A 25,658-nucleotide genomic window follows, 5' to 3' on the forward strand; every position below is an offset into this window, starting at 1 on the left:
CACTAACTTAAAGGTGAACCACCCCTTTAAATTGGTCCTAGTGTAAATATAGTTAGCACTGTAACTGTTAAAGCTCCACTGGGACAATTGATGTGCATGAGGAATAATCTCCGTAAATGTGTTGGCTCTGTAAATTAGATAAATAAATTATTTACAGGTTTGGGGTCCATTGTTTGGAAACCAGTTATCCAGAAAGCTCCAAATTACAGGAAGGACATCTTCCATAGAGATTATTTTAAGCAAATAATTTAAATTTTTAGAAATAATTTCCCTTTTCTCTGTAATAATACAACAGTACTGTATCTTGTACTTAATGGTGACTAAGCTGCGGGGATCCATATTGGTGGCAAAACCATCCAATTGGCTTTATTAAACATTTCAATTATTTTTTTCAAGACTAAAGACGTGGCGATCACAATTACTGGAAAACCCCAGGCCTCAAACATTCTGAATAATAGAACCTTCCACAGCGAGGGAAAACAATCATCCTGCTTTCTACATTTTCTGTGCATCGCTTTCATTCACGGAAAAAAAAAGGTCAGACTGTGAGACACTGATCATAGAGTTTGGATGATCTAATGTGTCAGTCCTACTAGAGGTAAGTTGGAAATGAAAGCAAGGAATAGTTTGCATACTGCAATTCAACATTTTGCTTTTGAAGAAAGACATTAAGTGCTCTGAATTATTCTTTACTGTAGTTAACATTACATCCATAGTTATAGAAAATGACTGTACCTCCCATGTGGTGCTGCTTTAACCAGTCTAAGTAAACCTACTGGAACTTGAAAATTGTCTCCTCACCTTAATAACTGAATAAGCTGTGCTCCTTCTAGGTTTATAAGGTTCTTTTAAGATACAGTTCCACTAAAGCCTTTGTGCTTATTATAGAGGCCAAGTGATCGTTTTTTCTTTCTTTAGTCTATGCCACTTCTAATGCAGGGCAATGTCTAGATGATTCTTGCTTGCACCGATGGACTAGATTTAATAGTTTTTACTGTTTCTTATAACAGTATAACAGTAAGATTGGAACAGTAGATTGTACTTGAAATATTGTACTTGAAATATTTTTTACAAACTATAAAACAATTCTATAAAGGGGTAACCATCAGGTTTGGTATAAGCCTCTTTCCCCCTAGTTGACCAGGAGTAGGGATTACGCTAAACCTTTTACCTATTATTTTGCAATGAAAAAAATTTCCCATCTTTCTTTATTGTGATTTCAGTAAAACCAACATATTGTGAAGTCGACCCGAAATTGCCTCTGAAGGAAACTTCAAGCGACTTTGCAATATGTTGGTTTTACCGCCAGCGATTTCAGTTCTCCAATGGAGTCACATTTTCTGGGAGAAATCTCCTCATCGGCTACTGCCCTTAAAGATATACTGTCACGGGTAAATGCATCAATTAATAGTGTTCCTCATTCATAATTTTATGCTGAAATACGTTTTTTTTAAAAGAGCAAACCCTTTTTCTTTTATATTTAAAGGTACAGTATACACAATTTTTCAACGTGTGTGAATGAACAGGGCTTTACATTGAACATACCTTTTGTCTATATATATATATATATATATATATATATATACAAAAACAAAAACAAAAAATGCAGCTCATCCATGTGTTGCAATTAAAATCAGTCTGGTGCATGGGTGTGTGGCTTATATCACATACTGAACTAAACAAATTAACCCAGCACTATCATTATACAACTTTAAGGAACAATTGGATTAAAGAGAACTTATCTATATATATATATATATATATATATATATATATATGTATATTATGCATATATTTATACAGTATATAATATATATATATATATATATATATATATATATATATATATATATATATATATTTATGCATATATTTATGTATAGCCATTTTGGGCAACAGAATGGGAACTAAATGCTGGGTGGGTCCTGTTACCGTATATACTCGAGTATAAGCCGAGGTACCTAATTTTACCTCCAAAAACTGGGAAAGCTTATTGACTCGAGTATAAGCCGAGGGTGAGAAATGCAGCAGCTTCTGGAAAGTTTCAATCAAAAAATTGAGGGTTTCTGCTCCCATTGGAGGTGCCGGCGTCTCGTTTTTGGATGCCGGCGACTATTTTTGGGCGACCGTTTTTGCGCTTGACCCGAGTATAAGCCGAGGTAGAGTTTTTCAGCATATTTTGGCGGCTGAAAAACTCAGCTTATATGCGAGTATATATGGTACCTCTTCAAGCTACCACTCTGGTTAGCAGTGGTGAATGTGGTGGGGAAGAAAACAGGAAGGGGTTCCCTTTGAGATTCATGCTTACAATAACACTTGGATTTCCAAGTTCCAGTTCCATGTAACACACACAGCTGCAATTACATTTAATGAATTTAAATGTAAGGGGAATGGAAATCACTGCGTCTTTGCTGCATTCACTAGACTCTTTAGTTGGAAGAAAACAGGGAACCCTGATCCTTCAGCACCTGTCCACAATTAAACATCACGTATCTGTATGAAGGTAGAATAAATATATAAAACTGCAGCTTGGACAACCTTGTTCTTTTGATGTATTGTGCTGACAATCATCTGAATCTGAACAGCCATGGTAGGATACATCAATAGCAGAGAAGGGTTCTGAGTTAGTAAGAGGAGCTCAAAATGTAGATGGTTCTTACCTTCATCAGCATCCCTGGTCCAACTGGAAAACAATAGATACAAGTCATAAAGGAGCTCCTCAAGGATTAATAGTAAACAAATAGTAAATTAAAAACTATGGTTTTTTTTTGGTTTTTTTTAAAACCCAGCACAAGGTTTCATACTTTGCATTAGTGCATGGTATATTTCCTAGATTTTGTGCTAGAATGGTACATGGTACAATGGTAAATTTTGCACTTGTGTTCATAAAAGACCTTTACATTTCTTAGTTTCTCCAACTTTATACTTTTGTTTTGCTGACAGTATATTGCTGCTGTGTTTCTAAACTATCCCCTGAATTATATATATATATATATATATATATATATATATATATATATATATATATATATATACATATATATATATATATATATATATATATATATTCTTTTTTTCTTTTTTTTTTTTACTGTTTAGTGTTTGTTTGTAGCTCACCAAAAAACAGAGGCTTCATGTTTGCAAACTAAGCCTTCAGTCCTTTGTCGATGTTCTGGTGGAGGTCTGATATACCTACTGGAAGTTTTGTTTTACAGTAAACATTAAATCAGTTCTATAGTATTATTTGAGTCTGGGTCTAAAATGTATGGGGTGTTTACTGTTCCCAAGGATAAAAATGCAAAGTCTTGCATTTCATCTTGCAATCTGCATAAGCAATCTGGGGCTTTCTTTGTAATGAAATGCATATCACTAGGTACAGTGTCAAATATGAATTAATGATTGTGAATAATACATAAATATTAATGGCACTTTGATGAAATGGTTAATGTTATTGATATTGCTCCCTTGGGAAATGGCCCTTTGCACAGCCTTTTGCTATTACAGATGTGTTTCTTTTCATTTGGTAAGTTATACAGTTGTGGCGTCAGAGTTTTGTGGTGTGCTAATCTGTTCCAAATATACTAGTTCAATAAAAATGTTTATTGATGATATTCCCTCTTTGATAATGGAGGGCTGTCATAGGACTTTTTGCAGCTCTGTGGCACATCAAAGCAGTGAATGACATTTGTGTTGTTGGCAGTGTGCTGCATCTCCCATTATTCATGTCCTTGCTGCCACTCACCGCTCTTTAACGAGTGGAACCATCCACACTGAAAGTACACTGCAAATTCTTCACTGACCCTCATTAACTTGATAACTGACAGGCTGCCAGCGTAGTATTTCTTGCCTTTTTTTTAAATGTATCCTCATGTGGAGAAAAGAAAAACAACCTGAACTTGTCGCCAGCTTATTTTGTACATCTGCAATATAGCCTTCAAATGGCGCTATGAAAAAATGAGCATTTTACAATGGGAAACAATGTTAGAGCAGTGACCTAGACAGTATTGGAAAGCTCTGATAATTACAGCTTCTGACCCCTGATCATATCCCATCAATGGCATGCTCCTCCAGGCAGCAGTTAAAAAGCTGTGCTATGGATAAAAGCCATTCATGGTTGTCATTACTGTGTGTTAAAGGGCACAGCTGTTGCTCTCTGCTAAAAATCTTTTTTTCAATCTTTTTTTTTTTTTTTTGATGTGAGGTTGGCATGCATATAACCAGAATTGTTTTAAAAAATGAACCCAAAGATATCACTACAGGTATAGGATTTTTTATGCAGAAACCCGTTATCCAGAAAGTTCCAGATTACAGGAAGGCCATCTTCCACTGACACTATTTCAAGTGAATAGTTTGCATTGCATTTTTCTCAGTAATAATAAAATTGTAGCTTGTACTTAATCCATCCTAAGCAACATGATTCCACATTGGCAGCAAAACAATCCTATTGGGTTTATTTCATGCTTAAATGATTTTTATCAGACTTAAAATCTGGCGATCTAAATTACAGAAAGATCTCTCTCTATTCTAGGCAATACTGGAACTTACTAGTTGATACAACAAAAGAAATACGTATTATTTTTCTATTTAGGGAATTTTTCCTTTGCTCCTATTCGAAGCCTGCCCAGTGATATCATGGGCAGCGAGCTGTGTTAGCAACCTTCCATGACTGACATTGTTTGTTTGAGCAATTGAGGACAATATTGCACTCAAGCATCCCACAAATCCTTACACAAATTTCACAGTACACTTCTCTAAGATTCCTGCAGCCACATTCATTTAACACTGCTTGTACAAGACAGATTTCAGGCACTTTTCCACCAGCAGGGAAAATAATATATATGCCATGAGCCTAGGACTTTTTATTTTTTTTCAAGGCAAAATAATACACTGACCACCATCCTAGAACAATATGTAACATGGCAACATTGGTATAACTAGAAGTAAATGTTTTGCACAGGGTCAGACTGGGCTGGTGGGACTCTGGGAACAAACCTGGTGCCAGCCCAGACCCTCTCTCCACGGCCACCTGAGAGTGTACACTCCATGATCTCCTCCCGCCCTGATTGTATAAAGAGAGAAAAGCGCGTACACTGTGGCTGGTGGGGCAGAGGGGTTTTTCGACTGGTGTGCCCAGGGCCTGAACTAGGGGCTGGCAGAAGCATACCTACCAACATTTGGAAATAAAAAGAGGGACAAAAAAGGTGGCGCACATAGCCTGTTTTTGCGGTCACACCCCCCTAATTACCATGTTCATTTTATAAAAGTTGGCAGGTTATGAACATACTGTATTTCTGTGGTTATATTCAGCTATTACAGTTTTGATAATGAAGGTGAATTGCCCTTTAACCTGTGAGTCTAACTTCTCCCAAGGGACCTGTTATGTTGTTACAATTACTTATTTTCTTATTTCGAAATTGTTACAAAAGTATCTTATATGCAGCTGTGGCTGTTCTGGGCTCTCTGCCAAAAGCCAATTAAGTTAGATACTTTGTTTTTTTTTCAGCTCAGAGAAAAACGGGACTTTCCAGTACAAACAAGGGACTGCGGGTTGAACTGTCAAAAGAGGGCCTGTCCCTCTGAAAACAGGACAGTTGGGAGGTATGCAGAAGAGGCACCTGACTAGGGTGAAAAATGTGCTGGGCAGATAACTATTCAAAGGTTTTCTGCCTACCCCTTGTCGAAGGGGTCCGCTCCCCTGCTGCTCTCGCCCTCCTCCCCTCTAGCGCTCCCCCTCCCTCCATCACTCCCTCCCCTGCCCATCCCCATCGTTACTCTGCCTTCTTATGGCATGTGTGCACACGGGGCAGGGGTATTTAACCGAGTGCCGAGGGTGCCCTGTCGGCACAGCACGTTTTGTAAACAACTGATGTTAAAGATTATTAACCACACCCCTCCAGGCTTACTCATATACTTATACTCATTAAGCCACCAACCAACAGTGCATCATCTGTCTTTACTGTCCCTGCAAAACATTAGTGAAAACAATGGGGCTCCTTTATAAACTTCACTCAGAGCCGAATGGTTTGCACATTGAACATATTTGCCCTGCACATGGATATACTGTATTTATAAAGCTGGATAAGAGTAGTATATTCAATGTGCAAACAGAATTGTGAATTTTATTAACGCTGCAATGTCTATAAGAGCTTTTTAAATATGACATAATTGAAAATTTTGAATATTGCTTTTGACTTACGCCCTGACTTTGGTGGCGGAGGAAAATTTTGCAAAACAGTTTTGTAAATTGTGAATTGAAATTATTTTCGATGCTATTTGCACAACAACCTCACACAATGGCCACACTCAATCCAACACCTCTCTGTTTTCAAGCCATTTGTAAATATTTATCTGCAATGCAAATCCGCAAAAAAAAAGGAAATGGGCAACCATTTACGAATAAATATATGCTGCGCGAACTTTAGAAATCACTCTCAATATTGCATAAAAAGAAGTAATTGTAAAAAGCAAATAAAGTAGAGTTTAATAATAGCTGCAGTGCTTAGGAAAGTTATTTATGTGACATTTATTATAAGAAATAAAATATCCCCTGTCTTAAAATATGGGGTATTAGACGTCACCTCAGGGTTCCATGACATGTATAAAAACACTTGGGCTTCAGCCTCATGCCTTTATGTGGCCATTGAACTCCTAAGTGACACACCAGATTTTTTTATACAATAGGGGTACATTATTCACTATTTAATGCACTTAAGGGGTCAGTAAGGTAATATAGTTGAATCCTGATTCTTCTGACTAATGGTGTGAAGTGGACCTGAGGAACCCTGGAGCAGCTTCCATCCTGGGCCTGACAGCAGCTCCAGGATCCCCACGGTGGTTTATGTCAAAAGGCATTTTGAAATATGCCCAGCGAATCAGATGCAACCGCTATTTTGAACGTGTGCTCTGGAAGTGTCACAATCTTTACTCTCGAAACAATTGCAATCTGTTTTTGTGCATCAGGTACAATTGCCACTGACTTTAGTTGTGGATGAAAACATGCTTACCGCACTTCTGTTCTTAAATGACCCCATTATTATTAAGTGAAAAGGTCACTGATTTTGAATAACAGGTAAACTATTTATTCTTCATCTATTATTTCCTAAACAGACACTAACAAAAATAGGTAATAGCTTGTCCTTTAAATTAAGCTATACTCTTCGTAAAGCACCAACTATATCAGCTAAGGCAAACAAAATAGCACCACCTGGTTATTTGGGGTAAATACCCCAGTAGTACAGTGATTAGTATTGCTGTATTTCCTTCTGTTGGACAGGGCACTATGTGCAAGTAGTTGGTATGTTCTTCCTGTGCCTATGTAAGTTCCAACACCCCAAAAAACACTGTGACAGGTTTAACTGATTTGTGATAAAATTGTTTCACTCGTGTGTGTGTGTGATGCGATTAGAACCTCGTTTGTAAGCTCCACTGGGCAGGGACTGATGTGAATTTTATTTGGAAGATGTCTGTATTATAGAAATATGTAAAAAAGGAAATGTTTGCACTCACTTTAATGTCCAATGAAAGAACTTAGGCAGTGTCTTAAATAAAGAATTACTATTGTTACTACTAAAATTACTATTCCACTTCTCTGATTGTCAGGATATTGTTCGCAAGTTCGCAATGCAATATTAATTCATCTCGCAGTATAATTTCTAATACAAATATGTTACTGATTTTACATAATACACAGTCAAGCCTAAAATAGCCTAGCCTAAATACCTGTGTTCCTGAAATAATGTGTTTTCCCCATTGTTGGTGGAGAAGGCTAAATATACATTGCTTGTTCTTACTCACACAGATATGTTTTCCCTGTTTCTTCTCTGCTCCTTTCTTTTCATTTCTTCACTATCTCAGCTAGGCTCTTTCTGCTTCACACTCCCTTGAATATAGAGCACGCTCTGTTTCATGCAGTTTTGCTATGATTACCCTTGTCTCCAGCTCACTGCTCATCTCCCTTTTCCAGAATATCTGATACCAGGAAATATATGGCTCAGGATTTCCTGAATCTAAACAGTAATTATAAGTCTTTAACCCTCTACAGCCAGCAATCACCTTTTACCTCTGGATTTTAAACTGTAGACTGATGCTAAAATTTACTTTCCAGAACTTCTAGGTATTCTCATATTGTCTGTATGTATTTACACATAATATTCCAGTTTCTTCCCACACTCTAAAAACATACAGGTGAACCTGCTCCTAAAGAACCTGACCTTAAAGGACAAGGAAAGTTAAACTAAAGAAGTAGGTAGAAATGTTGTACATTATGTTTTGGGCTTCTGTACCAGCCCAAGGCAACCACAGCCCTTTAGCAAGAAATATATGTGTCTCCAAAGATGCCCCTGTAGCTCCCCATCTTCTTTTCTGCTGATTCACTGCATATGCTCAGTGCAGCTGTCAGTTACTGAGCTTAGGGACCGACTCAAAATATACAGTACACATAGAATATAAATGTAATAGTAAAAGGCTGGATAGTAATTAATATGGATAATTACTACATAGTAGCACAGAAACCAGTGCAATTGGCATCAGCATTTAATATTCCCCCCAATAGCATCAGATTTTATTATAGACTAACCTAATTTTCTGCTTGATAATTTGCAACAACCCCTAAGCTTAGCTGAGAGCCCACTGAACATGTGAGTGTCACAGACACTTTCCAAGATAGTGATCCCCTGTGACAAGTTTGAAGTCCTGGATCATTGTTGCTATTGAGCACCTGAAACTTTAGGCTGGTGCAATAAGTTCAGTTTATAAAATGTCATTTTTAGATTTATTCATTTTTAGGGTTTAGTTCTCCTTTAAGGAGCCCATTTATTAAAGGTGGGCATACACGGGCCGATAAAAGCTGCCGACAGACCGTGTCGGCAGCTTATTGGCCCGTGTATGGGGCCCCCAACGGGCTTCCCCGATCGAGATCTGGCCGAAAGTCGATGGGATGGGACTAAAAATCCCGTTGATCGCGGCCGTCATCTGTTCTTTGATGCGGTCCCGCGATCCTGCCGCCCATTACTATTTGTTAGGATCCGATCGTTCGGCCCTAGTGTATGGCCACCTTAACACTCAAAAAGTGCTGAAACTCCCAGTCTGAAAATGCTAGATACAACTTGCACACAAATGTGCCTTTAAGGGGTGGCTCACCTTTAAATAAACATTTAACATGTTATAGATTAGCCTTCATGTTTTTGTTTTTATGTTTTCATGTTTTTTATTGTTTTTAATTATTTGCCTTCTTCTTTTGATTCTTCCCGGCAGTCAAATAGGGCTCACTGACCCATGTAAGGCTACAAATGTATTGTTATTGCTACTTTTTATTACTCATATTTCAATTCAGGCCTCTCCTTTTCATATTCCAGTCTCTAATTCAAACCAATGCATGGTTGCTAGGGTTATTTGGACCCTAGCGTCCAGATGAAATTACAAACTAGAGAGCTGCTGAATAAAAATAACTCAAAAACCACAAATAATAAAGCATGATAACCAATTGCAAATTGTCTCAGAATATCACTCTTTACATCATACTAAAAGGTGAACAACCCCTTTAACATGAGAGCACAATTACATCCATTTTTATGCATCAGGTGCCTCAGCCACAATCATGTTGGAATTATGGAAAAAAAATACATTGTTTGTAAAAACAGTGACTTTTGTCTAAAATTGCATTGCATTCACAACACCCTTAGGGGCAAATTCGCTCACATCGCAACACTTCACCAGGCGTAGATTCTCCAGGACAATGCTAATTCACTAAAATCCAAAGTTGCATCCAGGGCGCCGAACGCTGGCGAAGTAGCGCTAGCGTTACTGTGGCAAGTGAAGCAAAGTTGCGCTAGCGTTGGCAAATTTTCATACGACGTGAAGTTAAAGTTGAATGGACGTATATGTTGCAGCAAATACATTACAGTACACAAGCCCGGGAAACTTAAATAAAATAAAGTTGTTATATTGTCCTACACATGAGCCCAGTCTATAGTTTATGTGCCATATGTAAGGAAATGTAGGGGGGAAGCCAGGTACCTCAGAAAAAATTTACGATCTTTTTCAGCCTATCACCCTGAAAAATGAAAAGTCGCCAGTGTTTTTTGGGACTAAGGAAAATTTTCAACTATTTTTTGAGGAAGTCCTATCTATTGCACTTCGTCTGGTCTTAGTGAATTTGCGTAGTTACGTCCATTCGCCAGAGCTCAACTTCGCCAAGCGTAAGGGAGCAAATTACCGCTAGAGTCTATCTCTTTCGCTACCGAAGTTACGCCAGCGACTGTTCGTAAACCGGCGAAGTAACGAAATGATGTCACGCTGGCGAATATTCGCTAACGTTGGTCACTTCGCCCTATAGTAAATCTGCCCCTAACTTCTTCTTAGGCAATGACCGTGTTCAATACTATGTACTACTGGCATATTAGTAAGTATAAGTTATACTTGAACATGTGCAGTATTAATTACTTTAAGCAAACTGCTATCTATAAATTCTAATTTCAAATTCTCACAGATGAACTTGTGTTAAGTGGTAAGCTGTGTCTGTTTGAGAAAGGATTTGTTGAGATACCTGTCATGCTTATAACAGGCAATTGTGTTTTGTCTTTTCAGATCTCAAACAGATGGCCACATGGGACATTAGGCACCTTTTGATCCCATGCTTCTGAATATATTTTCTAATAATATAACTCATCTAACATAACAGATATTCACAAACAAAAATCCCCCTCAAGGCATATTTTCTGATCAAAGGCTTTGAAAACAACATGGAGGATCTCTGCTAATTTATACATTGCATACCTATCACATCAGCAACATATTCATGCTTTAAAATATAATATAGCATGTCCTGAAACACATGGTTAGACCGTCTTTTAACATCATACTTATTTGGTGTAGCTCGGATTCCTTTGGGAAATAGCTGGAATCCTGATTCGGGATAAAGTAACTGAATAAAAGAAAAAGATAAGATTTTCTGTCTTCTTCTTCCAAATGCTACTATTCTCTGATAAAGCAACAACAGATTATAGGATAATGATGGCAATACTAGTGACGATAGGATGAAACAAAAGGAGATAAAAGCACTGCTTGCTGCTGCTACTAAGGCTTCCCTTTTAGAGGACATTGGATGCATTTAACTCTAGACATTGTACATTAACTTTAGAGAATATCACTGTGCTTTTCTGTCCTTGAAACGGAAGATCTGCAATGAATTTCTTTGCAGGAGCCCTTATATTTTGCTGCAGGAGCTTAACTTCTTCCTTTTCTTACTGATATTCTTCTTTTGGTTTTGAAGATATTATGTAGTGCTTCTTATAGAGCAAAGGATGGTATAAAATTTAATCAATTTTGGTGGGAACCCTGCAAGTTATAGTGAAACACAGCCTCTATATACCCAAGTATTCCTTGTCCATATGGCCAAAATGCCCAATGCATCTGTGGTTTATTTTTTGGCAACATTTGTTTTTGAACATTCCTTTTAAATGCAAGAATGCATGGTTGCTCCAGAGTTGCCTGTCACTTAATTTTCCTGTTCGTTTATTTCCATTCAGATTAATAGAAATCTATCCCATTGACTAAATATACTTAATTTCCATAGGGGTATATATGTAAAATATGAATTCTGATTTGCTTTCTATTATTTTTCAGACTTCTAATTACATTTTCTTCACTGTGGAACACCTCTATGATCTCCGATATGCATGCCACAGATGGTTTTTCTGTAATTGCCCACCTACAATGATTTGGAAGTGTCTGGAGAAAGGGAGCAATATGTATTAGTATGGAAGGATCTTTGCAACTTTCGGTAAATCTTACTTACAATTACAAGGTTGCAACAACAAAATATTGTGTCTGGTGCTATTCTTATGGCTGTAGTCACAGCATTATTTCACTGCTGATCCAGCACTCCATATATCAGCATAACCCTCTTCATGGGGAGAATTATTTATATACTGAGTGGACTGGGAAAGGGAATGTGCTCAGCAAATAAACATCATACAGATCTGTCATACACATGACATGAGACCATCTCCTAATGAAGGGCTACATGCTGTCATATATATATATATATATATATAGCAGAGTACATGCCACTTTAATTATTAACTTGCCATTGAGCCCACATACACGCGCACACACAGGGGGTTATTTATCAAAGGTCAAGTGTTAGAGTATATTTTTTACCTTGAATGAAATAAATTTGAGTGGTTTTTTATCAAAATTCAAAAATTTTGAATGCCAACAACCTGAATGCGAGTTCAAGTCCCGAAACATGAAAACTCGAATTGATTGGGTTTTCAGCAAAAAAAATCTGTAATTTTAGAATCATTTGAGTTTTCGGGCAAAACCCTCTGAAAAAACTCAACCATCAAGCAGGCTGTTCAAGGGACCTCTGCCATTACTCCTACATTCCTCAACAGGTTTTAGGTGATGTATTTTTTTGGATTCAAGCTATTTCCAGGGTTGGGGTATAATAACTCTCGAATATTCAAGTTAAAAAAAAAACCCACTAACAATTAGAGTTTTTTTAACCCGAAAATTTGAGTTTTGAACAAAAAATACAACTTGAAAACTCAAATTCTCATCGAAACTTAATAGACAGTTGCTTAGACCCTACAAACATCAACTTCTGTATGTAACCATAAAACATACAAGGGCTTGTTTGCTGTTGCCCCAGGAGCTAGAGAACTATGAGGTGCCAAAATCTGGCCATTGAATTTGCCTGCTTTGTGTGTGTGTAGGGCAATGGTTTCAGTAGTCTGTGCTCTGTATTTTGTACAAGGTAAATGGCAGCCAGGCAGAAGGCTACCATATACTTAAGCCTGCCAGGGTGATGGGGGGGGGGATAAGTGCAGGGCTCTGTAGCCCATTGATGCTCCCTCTCTTGGGTGTATAAATGACACTGAAGCTAGGGAGCATCCAAGGGGACACCTATATGCTGCCCTATAGGCATATTTGTATATTTAAGAAACACACCGTTTTGTGATCAATTCTGGACCTTCCCCTTTAAAGTAGTATGGGTTAAGCAATGGAAGCAATGCTTAGAATTGTTTACCATAGTTGAAGAAATCCCTACCATGAAAATTTGCATGTGTAGATCTGAATTCTGATTGGCAGAGCGTTCCAACTGGTTTAGGTATGCTGGGCAAATAGTTGGTTGTCTGTGATAGAAAATGAACTGATTTAAATGCTTTGTTTATAAACGACCACCAATGTTTTAAGTGTATTTTGTCCTATTTATTTTCAGGTAGTCTTTAACATTTATATGCTCATTTGCACAGGAGAAATCTTAAAATGCCTGTCCAGAGATTACAGTGTTGAATTTGCTAAATGGATTATTACAGTAATTACATCCTTTGCAAGATTGCTTTGAAGAGCTAAAGTTGTGCTCCTAAATACTCTTCTGTCTTAAGTACTCTATTTCAATGTCACCCCTGCACAACATTTTACTGCCATCCATTTGCAAACGGAGCTACTGTTTTCTGTTTTATATTCCATCTTGTAATTTTGTGTATATCAGATAGTAATCTTGTTAGTGTTGTCTCCATTGAGCTTTCTTTCTTTTTAATATGGCTATAGGTACTGACAATCTAAAAAAAAAACACTTTTGCTAATATTGCCATTTCAGTTATTGTGGGCATAATAACAATGGTTAGTGTGTGGATTTACAATAATTGTGGAATACTGTGGCCATGTTACTTAAAGGGAACAACTTAAAGGGATATTGTCATGGGAATTTTTTTTTTTCAAAATGCATCAGTTAATAGTGCTGCTCCAGCAGAATTCTGCACTGAAATCCATTTCTCAAAAGAGCAAACAGATTTTTTTATATTCAATTTTGAAATCTGACATGGGGCCCGCACCCCCTCAGGGCCCCCCGGCAGCGCAGCAAGTCACTGAAACCCCAAGTAAAATCGTCCATACGGAGGGGGGCGGGGCCCGGCTGCGCAGCACGCACCAGGGCCTGCCCCCCTCTAGGAACGCTACTGGTTATGCAACTAGCCCAAACAACATTCTCCTGTAGCACATAAAACATATTGCTGCACTGTACTCCACCCTCCATGTCCTCTGATTTTTGTGAAGCCTGTCTTCTACACTCCTACACAAATGTAATTATGCATTCTGATTTTAACTTTCTATTCCAATAAACATTTTTACTATTCTCCAACACATGCACTCTATTATGCCCTAGTAGGATGCTTTTGTATGATACATACTTTGCATTGCCACATTTTATTCTTAGAGTTCGTACCCCATATGTAATAAAATGCACTAAGTTTGACCAGGAGCAGTAACCCATAGCAACCAATAAGATTTGTGTTTAAACAGGTGACTAGTAAATTCCTGCTCGTTGTTATGGGTTACTGCTCTTGGACAAACTTAGTGCCTTTTATTACATTTGGGAGTAAATCTACTAAAACTGTGCAAAACTTTTTTCAGTGTTGGTGTTCTTTGTTTAAAGCAGTAGCATAGTAATGTCCAAAAATGGTCCATATTTCTGTTATGAAAACCCTTGTAAAACTATATTTTCCAGGCTCTCTTGTTTTATAAAATGCAGTTGTTTGGTCAGTTACTATCAGTATTGCAGTTACAGTTCAAAAATTCTTTGTACATTATTTGTTAGGGCTCACTGTGTATTCTCGTTTTTAGTTTTATATAAATTGTATTTTAACTATAAGTTGATTTGCGTATTGGAAAACCAAATACTTCAACTTAACTATAATGCAAAGTGGTGTGGGATTCAAATGCTCCATTTTCCCTTTTTTATGCTAGTTTTTCATTGTGCATGAATTACTACAATGTACCCAACATAGGACTGCCTGTAATTGAAATATAATTATATTAATTTTATCAGCTGTGTTCTTAACTGGACTGTGTTTTTAATTTAAGCTGTTTTTAATATATTTTGTTTTAATATATTTTTACAGGTATGGGATCCATTATCCAGAAACCCGTTATCCAGAAAGCTTCAAATTACAGAAAGGCCTTTTCCAATAGACTCCATTTTATCCAAATAATCCAATTTTTTTTTTCTCTGTAGAGAAATACGCTAGCAACCTAAAACCTGACAAGCTTGATTTTTTTTAAGAAAAAATGCAATTGGCAAATAAAAAGACCCAATTTTGGAAAAAGTGATTGAGGTGAAAAGATGGAAGTTAGTTTTGAATTAATTTTACCCAGTTCCAGAGTATACATATTTATAAGTCAGCCACTTATTTTTAAAAACATACAATCTTTGTGTACAATAGTGTAATAAGGTTTCCATCTTTTTAGGAAAAAAATATTGTCCTAGACCTTTTATCTTTTTAATAACATTGGCATCAAACATAATTTTTACCAGTCAGATGGCAACCTGATAAATAGTATTTCTAGTATAATAGTATGAAAGCTAAAAACAGGTCAGACAGGCGGACGTCAAAGGCAGGCCAAGAAAGTGCATAGTTGATGCAAGCATGGGATAAGGAACCAGAAGTCAGTAGGGTTAAACAGACCTAGACAAATACAAGAGTCCTCTGCACACAACCCATTATCAATATATTTAAGACAGAGACATTTTGTGCATACTGCTACTAAAAAATGCCTTACCCTTTAAACAAAACAGGGATTGTTTGTCCATATATTGCAATATATTTAAGATGGCCAACTACGTCAAAGTCATCCCATATCTGGCCAGTCCTATGCTCAATTTTCATCTGATTCATTAAGAATTCTATTGCTTCATTATACATTTTCCAAAGGGACTAGGTTTTACCTGCAACTTACTAGCTGCTTTCAAAGTAAAACTCCCAAACTTGGCTGCCCTTTTATTAGACACCAGTGGGATCACCTGACTATAGTTGGGAAGGGTGGGTGCTGAGCATAGGACTGGCCAGATATGGGATGACTTTGACGTAGTTGGTCAGCTTAAGTATATTGCAATATATGGACAAACAATCCATGTTTTGTTTAAAGGGTAAGGCATTTTTTAGTAGCAGTATACACAAAATGTCTCTGTCTTAAATATATTGATAATGGGTTGAGTGCAGAGGACTCTTGTATTTGTCTATATGTATTTTGTGGTCACAGCCTCATTGCACCCCCGCCTAATGGTTTTAAAAATTAGTGGTGAGCACAACTTTCCCTTGTTTGTAATAGTTAAACAGACCTAGGTCAGAAAATGAGATACTGGAGAAAAAGCTCAGTGTCTGGCTCAGAACAACAATGACCTTGCACTTTTAAACTGTATGCTTATGTGCATCAAACATCCTGTGGCATATGTCAAGAAACAAACGTGTTCGTGCTCCTGTTCGATTAAGGAACGGATTCTCCTTCTCACTCAGTCTTTAAATCCCTTTAAATATTTGTAACCCCATCTTGGCCACCCCCTGTGCCATGTACATCATTAGTATCTTACCATCCACAGGTCCTGAATCCCCTTTGCTAAATTAAAGGGTACTGGAATTTCTTTTAGTGGCAGTGCCTCCACCTAGTGGGATCCGGTGATACACCTGCGGGTGCCCCACTAGGAAACAAACACTACACACCAATGCAGTAAAACTGAATAAGCTTTATATAAGAAGGATGGCAAAATGCAATTACACAATATTAGTTCCTGGGGAACCCATTTGGTCTTCCCACTCATGGCACAGTTTCTACCCAGGACACAGTCCCACACTCCACTCCTGTTGGGCGCACAGCCACAGTCCCAAGAGCTCTTTACCCAAGGTAGTGCTACTTGCCCAAATACCTCTCCTGTTGGGCAGAGGTAGTTGCTCCCATGTAGCAGGCACACAAACAACGTAGCCATTCCAATACCCTTACCTCAGCAGATCATTCACCTAGGGCTCATATAGAACTGATTCCAGTAATACCCTTTCCTCAGGCTAAAACTCACTGAGGGCTCTCTTAGAACTAGTACAGGCACCCACAGTGTCTCACAGAAGTCTTCAGGCCAGCTCCAACATTCCTCCAGAGTGTGAGCAAATGCAAGCAAATCCAAGCCTCTTTCACAGGGAACCTTTTCCCGGCAGTTCCTTTACTATCTCTGCTGCCTTTGAACTCCAAATAATTATCGGGGTCCTGTTATCCCTGAGCCCACAAAGGGCATCACCACCTATGTGGCTTCTCTCCATAGCCTAGGGTCTTTCCTACAAGAACCCCAACTGGTAACAATCACTCAAATCTGAAGTGAAACTGGACAGCACTACGTTGAACTGACCCTGAGCACATGGCAGCTCAGCTTTTTATACTTCTTGCACAACAGTGACACTTTCTGGCCAAATCTAGATTCTACCAGGGCACACTACACTGGGGAAAAGTACTCACTCCCCCTCTCATATCCAACTTATGTTCAACACTTAGCTGGTCATAGCAGGGGATTTCCAACCATGTGGGAGTTTTAGGGGAACTTAACCCTATGGATCCCTATATCAGAGCTTTAGAGAAATCAGAACACTAGTTTCAAAAGTGAATAATGAAACAATGAAATGTTAAGAAGGAGAGAGTAAATATAATAAATAACATAGTTTACCTGTTTAAAGATAGGAAACACACCCCAAAACCTTTGCTTTATCAAGGACAGCAAGTCAAAGGGTGTAGAAAGTCAAACGAAAGCCATTGCAAGGTATTTAAAGGGACCATAATGTGTTCTGAAGGCTATTTTTCATGTATCTCCCTCTATGACATGAAGCAAGTTGAAGCCCCTCAGAAATCTAATTTAGAAAAGATCTTTGCAGCACACAATCTCTGAAATGGTTCAGTAAAGGATAACCGTTCCTTACAATGATTTTCTTAAAATCCCTGTAGTCAATGCAAGCACTGAGAGAGCCATCCATATTTTCAACAAAGAAAATACCATCCACAGCAGGAGAAGTAAAAGCATTGAAAATTCCCTTTTCCAAATTTTTATTAATGTTACACTTAAATTCTGGTTCTGAGAGTATAAACCTTGCCCAATGGTAAATAAGACTATGGTAAAAATTCAGTAGTACAACAATTCTTACTGGGTCTATTTTATTTAACATAGCTAAAATCTTTTTAAGGTGCCAGAATTGTTTCTGAGTTCTCAGAAGTCAAATTTAAACAAAAATCTTATAGGATAAGGTTTGATGTAAAATAACTTTCCCAGAAGTCTGATCAGTAGGCAAATAGACATAAAACAGTGTCAAGTGGCAAAATTTTGTAAGGTTATAATTTAAACCTACATGGGTTTGGGTCCATCAGAAGAGGTTGCTTTAATGGAATAGAGAACAAAACGCTGAGCCTTCTGTATACTAAATTCTCCGTAGATAATCCCTAAGGGGAGAATTTCCTAACTCCTTGCCCAATTTAAGGCCAATAATTAAGACTTTGTGCTTAACATACCTATTGCCTGTTTTAATTATTTCTACGTTTTTTTTATTTCTTGAGCCATACAGGACAAACAAAGAAACTGAATTTATTCCATGTTTCTGACTTCATGTGACCTGAGAGTATTAGACCATACTTATATAACAATTATTATAGCTTATAACAAATAAGGTAATTTATATCTTAACAAATCAGCAATAATAAAATATCTATTTTTTCAAGGACCTCTCAAATTGCAAACCAATGCTATGATTGTTTAGAAGTTTCAGTTAATAAGACAATATTACCGTATCATTTTAAATTTTATAAAGTTTTTCTAATTTGACATGGTGGTTAATACAATTTAATCAGATTAATTTTTATGATTCAAACAATAAGGATGTTGCTGCCTTCCAGATGGACTGTAAGTACACTCTTATCTAACTGAAATCCATTTACTGGAGTTTGAATACAGGTTCCGTTCCTGGCAGGGCTTTCCACTTTACAATACCTCTACTGAAGCTGCATTTAGAACTGAGAAGTACTTCACTCTACATGAAAGCCATAATCTGCATCTAGACATGCCCAGAAATCAATGTCTTTTGTATTTTTTTCTGTAACACTCCATTGCCTTCAGAATATTTTCATTTGAGTAATATCTGCCAACCTAAGTGATGCCACTAACGTCCAGCCGATGCATGAATAGAAATAATTAATTGAACAGTATATTCAATGTTGTGTTAACTTACATTAGAAATACAAATTGTCTGTGTTGCATTGTCACTTTTATACGATCATTTTGTAGTCAGTCCGTGCAAGGTATTTAAGTAAAAAACGATTTTTCCATTGCTTGCAGCTCTACAGTTCTTAGAGTGGTATGAGTTTGTGATGAGCCCCTGTTGGTGCTCCTCTTTACCCCGGCGGTGCATCCAAAATGGCAGTGCCCATTGTCGCCACGGCGCTGGAGGCACAGCGCTTGAGCAATGACGTCAGCAACTGGCATGAAAATTCTAAATAAATACACTCTGAGGACCTAGGTTCAATGACCGTGTTTAGGACTTCCTTAGTAAGCTCCTGGGTGCCCTGTAAATTGCTTTTATTTATTGATCTACTGGCATTTGACTTTCTTCCCTGTTTCTGACAATTCTGTCACCTGAACTGACCTGTGCCTGGAATACATTTTTGAGACAGTTAAACTCTTCTGGTACTTACTGCCTGTATTCAAGCTTCCTCCACAGTCCCAACTACAAATCCTTCATAGACAGAGTTTTCTTTAGTTGGGATCTAAAAACTGGAGGTAGGGAACCTTTTTTTTTTCATTTTGTTAATAAAATTAGAAATGAGAAAAATATACAAATTTACTAGATGCAGAAGACACACCTTCACCTAAACTCAGCATGCATTTCTCATGCTAAACCAATCTCTCGCTTCCTATTTTGACCATACATTAGTAGTAAATAATAAGCAGTTATTGAAAGCTGCATTTTAACATATATTTGCTATTGTTGCAACTTTACAAATATATTCTACTCAAACACACATGCCAACAATAATATTTTTATTAATTTTTATTTTTATTACACCAACTTGTTACAAAGTTCAAATTTATTAACATGGGTCTACACATGGGCAGTAACCCATTTTAACCAATTAGTAATTAGCTTTGTTTATCCAGCTACAAGTAAACCAATTATAGCAATGATTACGATTTACTGCCAATATGCAGATTTGCTCATTAGTAAATTATCCCCACTATGTTTAATATATTTTAATAAATCTGCCCTTTGTTAGGAGGCTTTTCTCTTAGGGTATTAGCACATGAGGAAACCTTTGGCATCTTTGGAAAAAGCCTGTATATTTTCCCACCGGTGATTTACTTTAGTGCTGATGGGAAAGCATTTGCAGGACATGAGTCGACCGTGGTAGAGGAGATTAATCGCGGGTGACTGATCTACATGTGTGCCAGTACCTTTAACTGTTGTGCTTCTACCAAACTTTATATGGGAGCTTTATTTTGGGGCATTGCATATCTACAGTTAAATTGTGTAGCTTTTTAACCAACTGTACTGGGCTTTGACCTGGAGCATCAGTATTTCATCTTGAAATCCTTTATTTCTGATGTATTCAAAGGTTACTTTGGAATCGGATGTTATTACTGTTCCCATGGTGTACAGACTACAAAAAGTCAACTGCTTTCACTTCCAACTTTACCTATCTGATGCTCTTTTATTGCAATGAAGATAAACTCCGTGTTCGAGAATGTCATAACAGCTAACAATTGCTAAAGATTTAGTCTAGGAAAATTGGTGTTTTAAACTCTATACATAGTTATGCATTTTACAAATGCAGTACCACTAATTCTGCTCTGCATTTACTCAACAGGACATATGCAAGCCAGAAAAAGAAATAAATATATATATATAGTGTGGGTTCCACAATTTTTAAGTGGTAAATAAAAGTTATTTTCTTTCTATACAACATACACTGTATGGTTCAGTGGTGCTATGTACTTATTACATGTAGTTTCTCTTGATGGTGCCTGAGACGCAATAACCACTAGGCGCCATTCCGCACGAGAAGATCTAATTTATATCATTTATTTTGTACAATTACTGAAATGAGAAAGTAACAGCTTGTCTTTTCCATGACATCAATGTTTTTTTCTAAGATAACAGACAATTAATCCACCCTCAGCTGAACAAGTTTTACTTTAACCCAGCCAGAACCTCTAGACTGTTCCTATTTAATTTACCCTGAGCTAAACTTCTTCCATACATCTTCGTGACCATTAGACTGTAAATGTTAACAGTAGTACCTCAATAACAAAATCATATTTGGACACATGTGGGCAAATTCACTAAGAGCTGAAAATGCGCTAGCGCCTCCTTTGCCGCACTTCGCCAGGGCGCCGCTAATTCACTAAAATCCGAAGTTGCGCTCAGGGAAAGGCGAAAGGAAGCGAAGTTGCACTACCGTTAATTCGCCAAGCAAAGCGAAGTTACGCTAGCGATGCCTAATTTGCATACGGCGCTAAGTTAAAGTACAATGGATGTATATGTAGCAGCAAGTACATTACACTACACAAGCCTGGGAAAGCTTCATAAAATAGAGTTGTTATTTTGCCCTATACATGTGCCCACTGTATAGTTTAGGTGCCATATGTAAGGAAATGTAGGGGGGAAGGAGGGTACCCCCCAAAAAATTTTCGATCTTTTTCAGCCTATCACTCTTAAAAAAGTAAAAGATGCCAGCGTTTTTTTGGGACTTTTTTTTTGAAGCAAGCCCTATCTACTCTATTGATAGTCTGGTGCAAGAGGTAACATTCAGTAAAATGTGCAAGTTAGTGAATTAGCGTAGTTACGTCCCTTCACCATAGCGCAACTTCGCCTGGCGTAAGGGTGCGAAGTAGCGCTAGAGTAGGTCCACTTCGCTAGCAAATTTACACCAGTGCCAGTTAGTAAATCGGCAAAGTAACAAAATGACGTCACGCTGGCGAATTTTCGCTAGCGTTAGCCACTTTGCCCTTTGGTAAATTTGCCCCATGATCTTAGCAGTGTTTTTTTTCAGCAAGGCTGATATAAAAACATAGATGCTATTTTGGATAAGTGCAGTAACCAATAGCAACCAATCAACTGTTAGCCTTCATTTTCCAACTTGTAGTAGATTGCAAAAAGAACCAAAATGTTTGTTGGTTGCTATTGGCAACTATACTTGTGCAATTTAGCAGCTACAGGAACTATGTCATACAAGGTACAAAGTTTGCAGCAGGTCTAATCGCCTATAGCAACTAATCAGCAGGTAGCATTTACTGGCCACCTGTTTCTCAAAAAATACCCTGTTTGTTTCTTTAAAATCTAGTCAGCACAAAGCACAATTAATCGATTACAGAAACCACAAGTGAGGTCAGGAATTAACTTGCATTTACTATAAACTATTGCTTCAGCCCAAAAGCTGGAGCAGCATTTAGGGGCCTATTTATTATTCTATTTAAAACACTGGAGACAAACATCACCAGTGATGTTTCTTATAGCAACCAATCAGATCTTTGCTTATGTTTTCTAACTGTAGGTGAAATCTAAATTCCTTGTTTGGTTGCAATGGGCAACATCACTAGTAATGTTTTTCTCCAGTGTTTTACACTGCATTATAACTAAGCCCCTAAATGTGGTTTTAAGTGAACTGCACTATTTTTGACAAAATCAGATAAACTCTCTCAAACTTTGGGGAAAGTTTATTTTGTGGTGAGCTCTGATTTCGACTTTGATAAATCTGCCCATTTAAAAGTTAATACAGGTATGGGACCTGTTATCCAGAATGCTCGGGACCTGGGAATTTCCGGATAATGGATCTTTCTGTAATTTGGATCTTCATGCCCAAAGTCTACTAGAAAATCATGTAAACATTAAATAAACCCAATAGGCTGGTTTTGCTTCTCATAAAGATTAATTATATCTTAGTTTGGATCAAACACCTTTTAAAACACCTTTTAAAAATTTGGATTATTTGGATAAAATGGAGTCTATGGAAGACGACCTTTCTGGATAATGGGTTTCCGGATAACGAATCCTATACCTGTATAGGTGAATCTTTCCTTTAAGTCATGGGATTCAATTTCCGAGTCTTTACGAAAGATAGGCAACAGTACAGGGACTATTCAAGCAACATTAGTTATTATTCAAATCCTGATTTACACCTGTAGAACTACTGAATATTTAGGTCAAGTTATTTCACCCTTCCTTCTCCTTTAAACTAAAATTGGACCAAAATCACAGAACTGCATGAGATAGGAAATCCAGATTTTGTAGCAGTTAATTTTCCAAACAACTGAGTGGAAGTGTAACAATTGTATTCACATGATTGTTTTGAATGTTATTGCAGTTTACACAAAAACATCTAGATGTAATTATATTAAAAAAGGATACTCGGACAAATTAAAAAAATAATGCTTTCATTTTTAAACAAACTGAAGAGCAAGTGGTTAATTAAACACCATTTGTTTGGATTCTTGATATGAATAATTGGAAAGTGTGAATAATTAATCACTTTTATGCAGCTTGAGAGCTATGAAGGGCTTTGTAATTTTACTGATATTAACTCAAGTGATTCTAGCTTGTGACTTTTTAAACACACAATGAAATTTTGTTTCTAAGTGTACCACAGGTGCTATGCTTTTAGTCAAGTCACAAAATGTAATTTCTGGATTAAGTTAATAAAGACAATTAACAGCTTATATGACTGAAAACAAAGAAAAAAACAACATGTAGTTGAAATTAAGATTAAGATCCTCTAGACAAACAAACATTTCAGACATTGATCATATAGAAAACTTTAATGTAAAGAAAAATGTATAGATATTTGATATTTCATATGTTGGTATTAGCGCTATAGGATGATAATTGGAGATGATGATTAAAGTGATACTGACACTAAAAATTTTCTTTTCAAAATATTAATCTACATTGAGGGGCCAATTCACCAAGCTGTGAGTGAAGGATTCAAAGTAAAAAAACTTTGAATTTCGAAGTGTTTTTTGGGCTACTTCGACCATCGAATGGGCTACTTCGACCTTCGACTACGAGTTTGACTTCGAATCAAAGCATTCGAACTAAAAATCTTTCGACTATCCGACTATTTGATAGTCGAAGTACTGTCTCTTTAAGAAAAAACTTCGACCCCCTAGTTCGCCTTCTAAAACCTACCGAACCCAATGTTAGCCTATGGGGAAGGTCCCCATAGGCTTGCCTAAGTTTTTTTGGTCAAAGGATAATCAATTCGAAGGATTTAATCGTTCGATCGAAGGATTATTCCTTCGATCGTTCGATGGAACTATTTGCGCTAAAATCCTTCGACTTCGATATTCGAAGTCGAAGGATTTTAATTCCCAGTCGAATATCGAGGGTTAATTAACCATCGATATTCGACCCTTGGGGAATTTGCCCCTTAATCTACAAAAGTTACCTATAGGTCATGTTGATCATTTTTTGCTGATAGTTCTGGTTTTGTAAGTAATTGTTACTTGAAGTTCCTAAACCTGACTGTTTTGCCAATCTAACTGTCCCATCTCAGTCTTGTCAGTTAGAGTTTCTAATGCTAATGGACTATTGCTACACAAATATTGCAGCCCCCTCATACAGGAACACTGGGGTAAGGCAATGTAAAAGCACCAGGCAAATACTTTTATGGCAAAATTATAAATAGCATTTAAAGATAATGTTATAATGGATATATAAATTTTCTGGTGTCAGTATCTCTATAAGAAGAGGCCCTCAAGCCTAATAATAATGACTGAAACTACCAGAGAGAAGCACTGGAAAACAAGAGGAAAATAGTTTTACTGGACATTTAAAATGGTATAGCCAAAATGTACAGACTATAGAACTTCAGAAGTGACTGCTGTGTTTTAGTTAGTTTGCTCATTGAAAAATATCAGCGGCAATGACTTTAGATCACATCTACTTCCCCTCTGCATTCATATCATATGTGTATGCTCCCAAAAACAAATGTTGCTTTAGACAATAAACCAAAAAAAGAGCTTTTATATATCCTGAAGTTGGAGGTGCAGAGCAGAGTTTTTAATGAACTATAAAGAGGCAAAGTTGTTATATGAAGATTCCCATCAGTTCTCTTTTTATATTTGTGTTTATTAATATCAATGAATATTGCAATTAATGTGCTGTCTGGTTTAAAAGAACTGTTCAGAGTAAATATGGGTAAATGGCAAAAAAAACCTTTCTAATATAGTTAGTTAGCCAAAATGTAATGTATAAAGACTGGAGTGACTGGATGACTAACATAATAGCCAGAATACAACTTCCTCCTTTGCAGCTCTCTGACCTCAGCAACTTGAAGGGGGTCACATGGAACACAACTGTTCATACTTTATAACATTTTTCATTTCACACAGCCCATTTATTCACCCAGTTTTATTTTTACACTGAACTGTTCCTTTAAGAATTATTTCTTCAAGGGCTGCAATAAAGACAGGGTTGACTGTCAGAAGAACTATTGGTAAAGGGGTATTTAGTAAAGTATGGGATGTATCAAACCATGGGAGGTATATAATGAGGCATACTGGTGGATTGCAGTTCTGTTTTTATGTACAACTTATTATCTCTACTAGTTCAACTTACTATTAAGTACTGAGGCATTACAGTAGCTGTGGCATTTGTAATGGCTAGTCCACCCAATGCTTTTTTCCTTGTCAAAATAAATAACTTCTATTTTGTTCATCCTCTCTGCTTGATAGTGGAGGTGTCTACAGTCTATGTTTCTATGCCCCTGGTACAGCCAGACAATTCCTCTAATGTTCTTCCATTTCTGATTATCAGAATAACTTCGCCATTGTGGACTTGGAATCAGTGGAATAAATTACATTT

Source organism: Xenopus laevis, chromosome 3L (genome assembly GCF_017654675.1).
Source record: "Xenopus laevis strain J_2021 chromosome 3L, Xenopus_laevis_v10.1, whole genome shotgun sequence".
Classification (NCBI taxonomy): Eukaryota; Metazoa; Chordata; class Amphibia; order Anura; family Pipidae; genus Xenopus; species Xenopus laevis.